A 9,402-nucleotide genomic window follows, 5' to 3' on the forward strand; every position below is an offset into this window, starting at 1 on the left:
AAAATACATTGATCCCAATATGTCCACATGGGATCTATTCCGAGCTTTTGACAGAGGTTTCCCCCAGGGGTCAGTTTTGAGTCCTTTGTTGTTTATTCTTGATATTATTGATCTATGTTTGGTTTCAAAAACTCTGCACCTCATATTATTTGCAAATTATACAATAATAATACAAAAGTATCTACTTTGTTGTGATGATTTTGATTTATAATCTTTGCAAATCATCCAAAACTGACCAATGTGGACAGCAACTAATCATAAATGAGAAATAACATTTCTAGAAATAATAATACATTCATTCATTCATTCATTGATTCGTTTTCTCCCGCTTGTTCCCGTTCAGGGTCGCGGATGACTGGAGCCTGTCCCAGTGACTTTGGGCCTTAGGCGGGGCTCACCCTTGACAGGGGCTCGTCACAGGGCAAATAAGTTAAGCTTCTTTAACACACACGTAGTTCTGTTTCCTGGTTCTCTGATGACACGAGGTCCAGAACCACTCAAACCAGCATCATCCAAGAAAGAGCTTCTTACAACTTCAGGGAGTTGACTTCAAACTTGCACAATCCACTTATAAAATAAAGAATAAACAATAACCTCTGCATATTCTAGAGACCGATCGTGGGGCAGCGTTGTAATTCAGTTGTTAAAGGGACAGTACGTACGATTAGGACTTCAGAAAAAATCAAACACATATTTAACTGACGACAATTTTAATGCTTAAAAATGCTCTCATCGCCCAAAACATTCAGTTGTGATTGTAGTTCCTTCTTAAACCAGTAGGAGGCAGGCTAGTGCCTTTAATCTACAGGAGAAAGGATTTCTTGTAGTTAAATGTACCAGAGTGAAAGAGGCGGTATGAGCTCCTTTTAACAAAAAACTTACATTTATTTGGGAGCCATTTATCTTAATCTAAATGTGCCATGATTTTGTATCTTTTGATGCTTTATTTATGTCTATTAGTGTATTTATTTAGATTTTTGTTGTGTCTGTGTCTGTGTTTTACGTTTATTATTTATTTCTTTTTTTACTAAACATGAAAAAAATGAGCTCCTTTTCAGACTTTATGCACATTATTTTATTACTTTAGTCTTTGGTTAAATGTAAGACTGAAAACTACATAAACTCCAACTGTGACGCTCGTGTTGTCGACAGTGAGCTACAGTGAAGCTAACGAGCTACATGCTACGTCTCAGTGCCTCCGTCTCCTCCTGCGGCGCGAGCGACACAAACTGGTTTTACACCAGATGCCCTTCCGGACACCGTGTTGATAACTATTTGTGTTGTAAGAGTTTTTAGGAGAGCGAGGGGCAGTTGGGGTCTCGGCTCTGTTTGGATAACGTCCCGTGAGAGTCGAGGAACTAAACAGTCCAATCAGCTGCTGCTTAAAGTCAACACGAGGAGGAAGAGGAGAGGAGGAGGAGAGGAAGAGGAGAGGAGGAGGAGAGGAAGAGGAGAGGAAGAGGAGAGGAGGAGGAGAGGAAGAGGAGAGGAAGAGAAGAGGAAGAGGTGAGGAAGAGGAGACGAGAGGAGGAGGAGAGGAAGAGGAGAGGAAGAGGAGAGGAAGAGGAGAGGAAGAGAAGAGGTGAGGAGGAGGAGAGGAGGAGGAGAGGAGGAGGAGAGGAAGAGGAGAGGAAGAGGAGGAGGAGAGGAAGAGGAGCAGAGGAAGAGGAGAGGAAGAGAAGGAAAGAGGAAGAGGAAGAGGAGAGGAAGAGAAGAGGAAGATGAAGAGGAGAGGAGGAGGAGAGGAAGAGGAGAGAAGAGGAAGAGGAGAGGAGGAGGAGAGGAAGAGGAGAGGAAGAGAAGAGGAGAGGAGGAGGAAAGGAAGAGAGGAGGAGGAGGAGAGGAAGAGGAGAGGAAGAAGAAGAGGAGGAAGAGGAGAGGAAGAGGAGAGGAGGAGGAGAGGAAGAGGAAGAAGAGAAGAGGAGAGAAAGAGGAGGAAGAGAAGAGGAAGAGGAGAGGAAGAGGAGGAAGAGGAGAGAAAGAGGAGGAAGAGAAGAGGAAGAGGAGAGGAAGAGGAGAGGAAGAGGAGGATGAGAGGGAGAGGAAGAGGAGAGAAAGAGGAGGATGATAGGAGAAGGAGAGGAAGAGGAGGAGGAAGAGGAGAAGGAGAAGAGAGGAGGAACACCTCATCATCAGGGTGTCACGCTGTATGACTTTAGGTCATGGATATGTGAGGAAAAGCTCTCAGGGGCCATTAAGGACCAATAAAAAGGATCCGCTCTGCCCCCGGCGCTGACCTCTGACCTCTGACCTCTGAGACGGTCGTTACTAAACACAGAAAATGAAACATTATAAATCGTGCTCCTTTACCACAATCACACACGAAAGTCCTGATTTGACCTCCATGAGCGCTGGAACGATCAGGATACATAAGGAAACACGATATACTGCGAGTATGAACAAGTATTGAAATACTTTACCTACAATACATGGAAACATTATTTAGCTTGAATGCACGAGTCAAGTTTACAAAGTGATAAACGAGTCTGATGTGATGAAAACACGACTAAAACCACAGGAAGTCACAGCATTTAATCATGTCAGTGTCAGATCACTGTAACCGTGACGACAGTGAAGCTCTGACGCATCATCATAAACAAGATCAAAGTCATCAAAGTATTGCAGTACATGTGTCAGATACAGTAGGACGACAAAGTCTAAGGAATAAAGTCTGGCGGTAATGCAACACTCGGATGTCAACCGCCATAAAACAACAACAACAACAAGCCTAAAGAATAAAGCTGTACGGTGGAAGCACCGAACGTCAAAGAAGGAGAGGAAGATGAAGAAGAGTCTCCCTGGAATAAAGCCGGTTGGTCTCTGAAACAACAACAACTATTCTAGTCACAAAGACATATCATGACCTCATGGGCTTTGTAACACCAAAGCAATGGAAGGAGTACTTTTACGGACTACGACAGAGTCTGAGGACTACGACAAAGTCTGAGGAATACAGTCTGGCGGTAATGCAACACTTGGATGCCAACCGCCATAAAACAACAACAACAACAACAACAACAGATCAAATGTGCTGGGGAGCTGACCTCCCGCTCAGAAAGAACACCGTGTCAGAGGACAAAGCACTGGAAGTCAAGGCACTGGAAGGTGTACTTTTACGGACTACGACAGAGTCTGAGGACTACGACAAAGTCTGAGGAATACAGTCTGGCGGTAATGCAACACTTGGATGCCAACCGCCATAAAACAACAACAACAACAACAACAACAGATCAAATGTGCTGGGGAGCTGACCTCCCGCTCAGAAAGAACACCGTGTCAGAGGACAAAGCACTGGAAGTCAAGGCACTGGAAGGAGTACTTTTACGGACTACGACAGAGTCTGAGGACTACGAAACGTCTGAGGAATAAAGTCTGGCGGTAATGCAACACTCGGATGCCAACCGCCATAAAAAACAACAACAACAACAACAACAACAACAACAACCATGATGAGACAATATATTTCAAAAGTATATTTAGTCCCAGCGCTAACATCCATCTATATGTGATACTTTTACTTGAGTATATTTTTGTCCTGTGTAGTAGTTTTACTGAAACAAAACACTTAATACTATATATACTAATACTATATAGTGAATACACTTGTTACTCACACTTGCTACTGACTTTTATCTTAGTTTAAATGTGCCATCATTTTTGATTAATTTATGTCTATTAATTTATGTCTATGTATTTATTTAGATTTTTGTTTTGTTCTGTGTTTATTCTTTTATCTTTTACATATTTTTTAAATATACATTTTTTAAATTAAATATGAAAAATGAAACAGATGAATCCCAATAAAAACATGGATATAAATATATTTTAATGAACGAATATAACTTTTGGGCGGGGTCACACTCTTTCAAACACGACTCCGCCCTCTGCAGAGTCACATGTTTCCTCTGTCGATCTAAACACTTGAGCGTTACACGACACAATATTTACCCGACAAAACTCACTCAGCCTCAGAACATCTGGAAAACATAGAAAACACTGAAGCTGCTCCAACTCGGTCAGGGCCAAAAATAGGACATTTACAACGTGCGAGACGTTTGAGTCCAGATGTTTGAGTCCAGGTCGAGAGGATGGAGTTTTGGCAGAAGAACAAACCACAAACTGTCCAAATCAAGCGAACCCGTTTCTTTGTCTCCTGCGTCTCTTAATCCAGGAGGAATCGAGCGGCGAGAGTCACAGATGTGTATTTTGGGCGGAGAATAAAGAAAAGCCAGGTTTAAAAACAGATTTGTGATGGGCGGAGGAGGGGGAGGGGCCTGTTGTCTTGACAAATCCCCTTTAAGTCGTTTTGTCGGACGTCGTTTCAAAAGGAATAAAGATTAAAATTGAAGCTCAAATGCCATTTATACGAGTTTTAATGAGACTAAATCAAATCTGACATTGTGATTGATCAGTTCAAGGACAGAGGACCCCCCAAGGACTGAGGAACCCCCTGAGGACAGAGGACCCCCCAAGGACTGAGGACCCCCCCAAGGACTGAGGACCCCCCCGAGGACTGAGGACCCCCCCGAGGCCTGAGGACCCCCCAAGGACTGAGGACCCCCCTGATGACAGAGGACCCCCCAAGGACTGAGGACCCCCCTGAGGACAGAGGACCCCCCAAGGACTGAGGACCCCCCCAAGGACTGAGGACCCCCCAAGGACTGAGGATCCCCCAAAGCCTGAGGCCCCCCCAGGAACTGAGGACCCCCCTTCTAAGGCCTGAGGACCCCCCAAGGCCGCCTTTTAAAGTTTCAAACTATTTTAAATCAGGCCTAATTGTATTTATTTTAGTAGTTTATGGTGTTTTCTGGCCCAATTTCACTAAATTTTCAATAAAAAAAGACTCATAATTACATCTTGGAATCATGTATTGCAACCCACCCACTCTTTTCTCATTGGACAGTGTCGTTTACAGAGCGTTTGCATCATCACATCAGGTTTTAGCCTAAAATTCACTTTGTTTTATTTTTCTCCGGCCGGTTTCTAGAAGCCCTGAGGAGGTTTATTACTCTAATACTGTTAGTAACTCTTTTTCAGAGTCCTGGCCCCAGAGGGAGGAGTCCTAGCCCCAGAGGGAGGAGTCCTGGCCCCAGAGGGAGGAGTCTGTTGGACATATTTTCAGGAGAAACTGGAGAAAACTTGCAAAATCCACGCAGAGAGGCCCCATGCTGCCCAGGACCTTGTTTCTGTGAGAAGGCCACCCCCTGTGCTCCCGTGCCCCCATGCACCCGTGACCCCGTGCCACCGTGCACCCGTGCCCCCGTGCCACCGTGCCATCGTGCCACTGTGCCACTGTGCCGCAATCACCCGCTGCGCTCCAGGAGTACTCTGATTACTCTGTCCAAATATAAATATACAGCTGAAGCTCCGGGCGCGGGACACGAGCCTGTTCAAACCAGAGCAGCAGGAGTCCAGATGTGGTCTAGGCTCAGCAGCCGCTCGTCGTCATGGTGACGCTTTAAAACCTGATCTGAGGCCTCGGTTTGACCAGCGAGTCATGTGATCCTCCAGTTAAAGCTGGTGTTTGAGGCGATAGGTTTGAATGTAGTGACTAATATTCAAATAAGATAAGATATTCCTTTATTATTCACACATGGGGAAATGTCATTGTTGCAAATGCAATTTCCCCTTGTGTGGATATTAAAGGATTATCATATCTTATCTTATGTTGATACAGAGGAAAAGGACAGATAACTTATAAGAAGCTTAAAAAACACTCTTAATAGAAGAACTCTTATAAACAAAAACTCTTTTAAACAAAAACTCCTATAGACAGAACCTCTCATTTCTTAATAAGGATTAAATAATACTAATGACAGTGGTACTCTATTTTCATCAGTTATATGCACATGAATGTGACATTATTGCTTGTGCGTACGACAGTAACTGCACATGAATATGATGGTATTGCACATGGTTAAGTCAGTATTGCACGTGTTCAGGGCTAACAGTGTTTGTTATAAAGTCTGACAGCAGCAGAAGGAAAGTCCTGTGAAACGTCTCCTTCACACAGCGAGGGTGGATCAGTCTCTCACTGAAGCTGCTCTCCAGAGCGGACAGAGTGACCTGCAGGGGGCGACACTCATGGTCCAGCATAGATATGAGTTTAGCCAGGACCCTTCTGTCCCCCACCTCCTTCACCGAGTCCAGAGCACAGCCCAGGACGGAGCTGGACTTCTTAATGACTTTGTCCAGCCTCTTCCTCTCCCTCTCTGTGATGCTGCTGCTCCAGCAGGCCACACCTACAGGAGCTGATGCCACCACAGAGTCATAGAAGGTCTTCAGGAGTGGCCCTGTCACTCCAAAAGACAAGGATCTTCCTCAGCTCTTTCTGCACAGTCCTCAACTCCTCTTCTTCTCCTTCAGCAGAGCCTTCAGTTCACGGTTAATCCACGGCTTGTTGTTTGGAAAACACCGCACCGTCCGGGAGGGAACAATGTTCTCAAAACAGAAGTTGATGTAGTCCGTGATGCACTCTGTGATGGTGTTGATGTCCTCCCCATGTGGGTCGTAGAGCTCAGTCCAGACAGTGGTGCTGAAGCAGTCCCTCAGAGCCTCCTCGCTCTCAGCAGACCACATCCTCACCTCACGGGACACCACAGGCTGCCTGTGCACGATGGGTTCATACACAGGCCTCAGATGTACAAGGTTGTGGTCCGAGCTGCCCAGGGGAGGGAGGGGGGAAGAGGAATAAGCCTCCTTGGTGTTGGCAAAAAACAAGTCCAATGTTCTATTCTCTCTGGTGGGGCAGGTGACATACTGGGTGTATGTTGGTAGAACAGAAGAGGGAGAAGCGTGGTTGAAGTCACCAGAGATGAGGAAGAGAGCCTGTGGGTGCTGTGTTTGCAGCCCACAAGCACAGGAGAGCAATGCTTCACAAGCATATTCAGCATTGGCAGACGGGGCCACATAGACTGCGATCAAAATCACATGTGAAAACTCCCGGGGCAGATAATATGGCCTCATGCCAATAGCCAATAGTTCAATGTCTTTGTTGCACAGCTGTTCCCTCACTGTGCAGTGTTCCAGCTTACACCAGCTCGTGTTTACAAACACAGCCAGCTCTCCACCTTTCTTCTTCAGACCTCCACTGCTCTTCTTCAGACCTCCACCGCTCTTCTTCAGCCCTCCACCTCTCTTCTTCAGACCTCCACCGCTCTTCGTCAGACCTCCACCTCTCTTCTTTCCGCATTCTTTCGTTCTGTCCTCCCGCAGCAGATGAAAATTGTCCAAACCTACAATAGAGTCTGGCATTTCTGCTGTTAACCAGGTCTCTGTGAAAATCAAGACACTGCTGTCCCTATAAATCCTCTGGGACCGCATGAGGCTCGCTATTTGCGTCATTTTATTTTGAAGGGACCTCACGTTACCCATGACTACGGCGGGAACTGGCTTCCTCTGGTGCCCTCGCTTTTCCCGGAGTTTGCGTCCCGCTCTCTCTCTCTCTCTATAAAAACATGATATATTGTGTATTCTAGTTGTTTGAAATATTAAACGTGTTCTTATTTTTATTGATGGAGTTTGAAGTGTGGGGTTTGTCTAAGTGTAAAAGAAATCTTTAGAATCTTAGAGACAAAACTGTGTGTTTTACAGTGTAGAGACAAAGCTGTGTGTTTTACAGTGTAGAGACAAAGCTGTGTGTTTTACAGTGTAGAGACAAAACTGTGTGTTTTACAGTGTAGAGACAAAGCTGTGTGTTTTACAGTGTAGAGACAAAGCTGTGTGTTTTACAGTGTAGAGACAAAGCTGTGTGTTTTACAGTGTAGAGACAAAGCTGTGTGTTTTACAGTGTAGAGACAAAGCCGGGTCAAACGCAGATCACAAAAGTAAAGGACAAAAACACAGTTTGTGTCGCTGTAATCCCTCTGTCCAGGAGAACTTTAAAGGTGTTTCATCTGGAGCAGATTAAGATCTCATGAACTCTTAGTGTCGTCTGGGGTCTGGATCAAGAGGGACCGGACCCCAGACCCCGGACCCCAGACCCCAGACCCCAGCCCAGGGTTAGGCTCCGATACAATGATCAGATGCAGAACCTGCAGAGGGCGTTTGAGATTGAAGAGAGGATATATTCACAGCCTGGGTTTCCTAATCTTCCATCAGAGCCGACTCAGCCTCCTGTGCCACCTCCTAGAGCACGCCTGCAGTCGTGGTACCAGCTCCACCCGCCTCCACCCTCCTCCACCCGCCTCCACCCGCCTCCAGGCCGGGGAAACCCCCCCGACTGCTCACAGGTCCAGAGCATACTTACAGGGGCCTCGACCAAGTCGAGAGCCCACCACAGCAAGGTTCAGAGCCCACCACAGCAGGGTTCAGAGCCCACCACAGCAAGGTTCAGAGCCCACCACAGCAGGGTTCAGAGCCCACCACAGCAGGGTTCAGAGCCCACCACAGCAGGGTTCAGAGCCCACCACAGCAGGGTTCAGAGCCCTCCACAGCAGGGTTCAGAGCCCTCCACAGCAGGGTTCAGAGCCCACCACAGCAGGGTTCAGAGCCCACCACAGCAAGGTTCAGAGCCCACCACAGCAGGGTTCAGAGCCCACCACAGCAGGGTTCAGAGCCCACCACAGCAGGGTTCAGAGCCCACCACAGCAGGGTTCAGAGCCCACCACAGCACTGAAACTGCACTAGTTAAAGTCACAAATTATTTGTTATTAGCCGCTGATGATGGACTGGTTGTCAATCCTGGTTCTGTTGGACCTCAGCGCAGCGTTTGACACCATCGACCACAACATTCTACTGCAGAGGTTAGAATGTGATGTAGGTGTTGGAGGAACAGCCCTCAGCTGGTATAAATCCTATTTATCTGAAAGGTACCAATTTGTTAAACCAGAGCTCCTCACCTTGCTCTAAAGTAACTTGTAGTGTGACACAGGGGTCAGTACTTGGTCCAGTTCTGTTTACTCTTTTCTCAGCTGTATTTATCAATGAAACCTGATCAGAGCGATCAAGTAGACAGACTTAGTGCTTGTGTGAAGGAGATAAAAACCTTGATGACACTTAACTATCTGCTTCTTAACCCTGAAAAACCGAGGTCATTGTGCTGGTCCTAAACATCTATGAGACGCTCTATCTGAGCAGATAGTCACACTGGACAATGTTAGTGTAGCCTCCAGTTCTACTGTAAGAAACCTCAGAGTCTTATTTGACCTATTTCCGTCTGCGTAATATAGCCCAAATCAGAAGAGTCCTGCCTAAAAGCGATGCTGAAAAACTTATCCATGCATTTGTAACGACTAGATTAGACTACTGTAACTCCTGCTCGCAGCGTGTCCTAAAAGCTCCATAAAAAGCTTTCAACTGGTTCAAAATGCAGCAGCAAGATTACTAACAGGAACAAAAAGAAGAGAGCACATTACGCCAGTGCTGAAGTCTCTTCACTGGCTCCCCGTCGAGTTTAGAATC

Source organism: Eucyclogobius newberryi, unplaced genomic scaffold, assembly GCF_026437365.1.
Source record: "Eucyclogobius newberryi isolate DKJ021-1_F unplaced genomic scaffold, fEucNew1.0.hap1 SCAF_13, whole genome shotgun sequence".
Classification (NCBI taxonomy): Eukaryota; Metazoa; Chordata; class Actinopteri; order Gobiiformes; family Gobiidae; genus Eucyclogobius; species Eucyclogobius newberryi.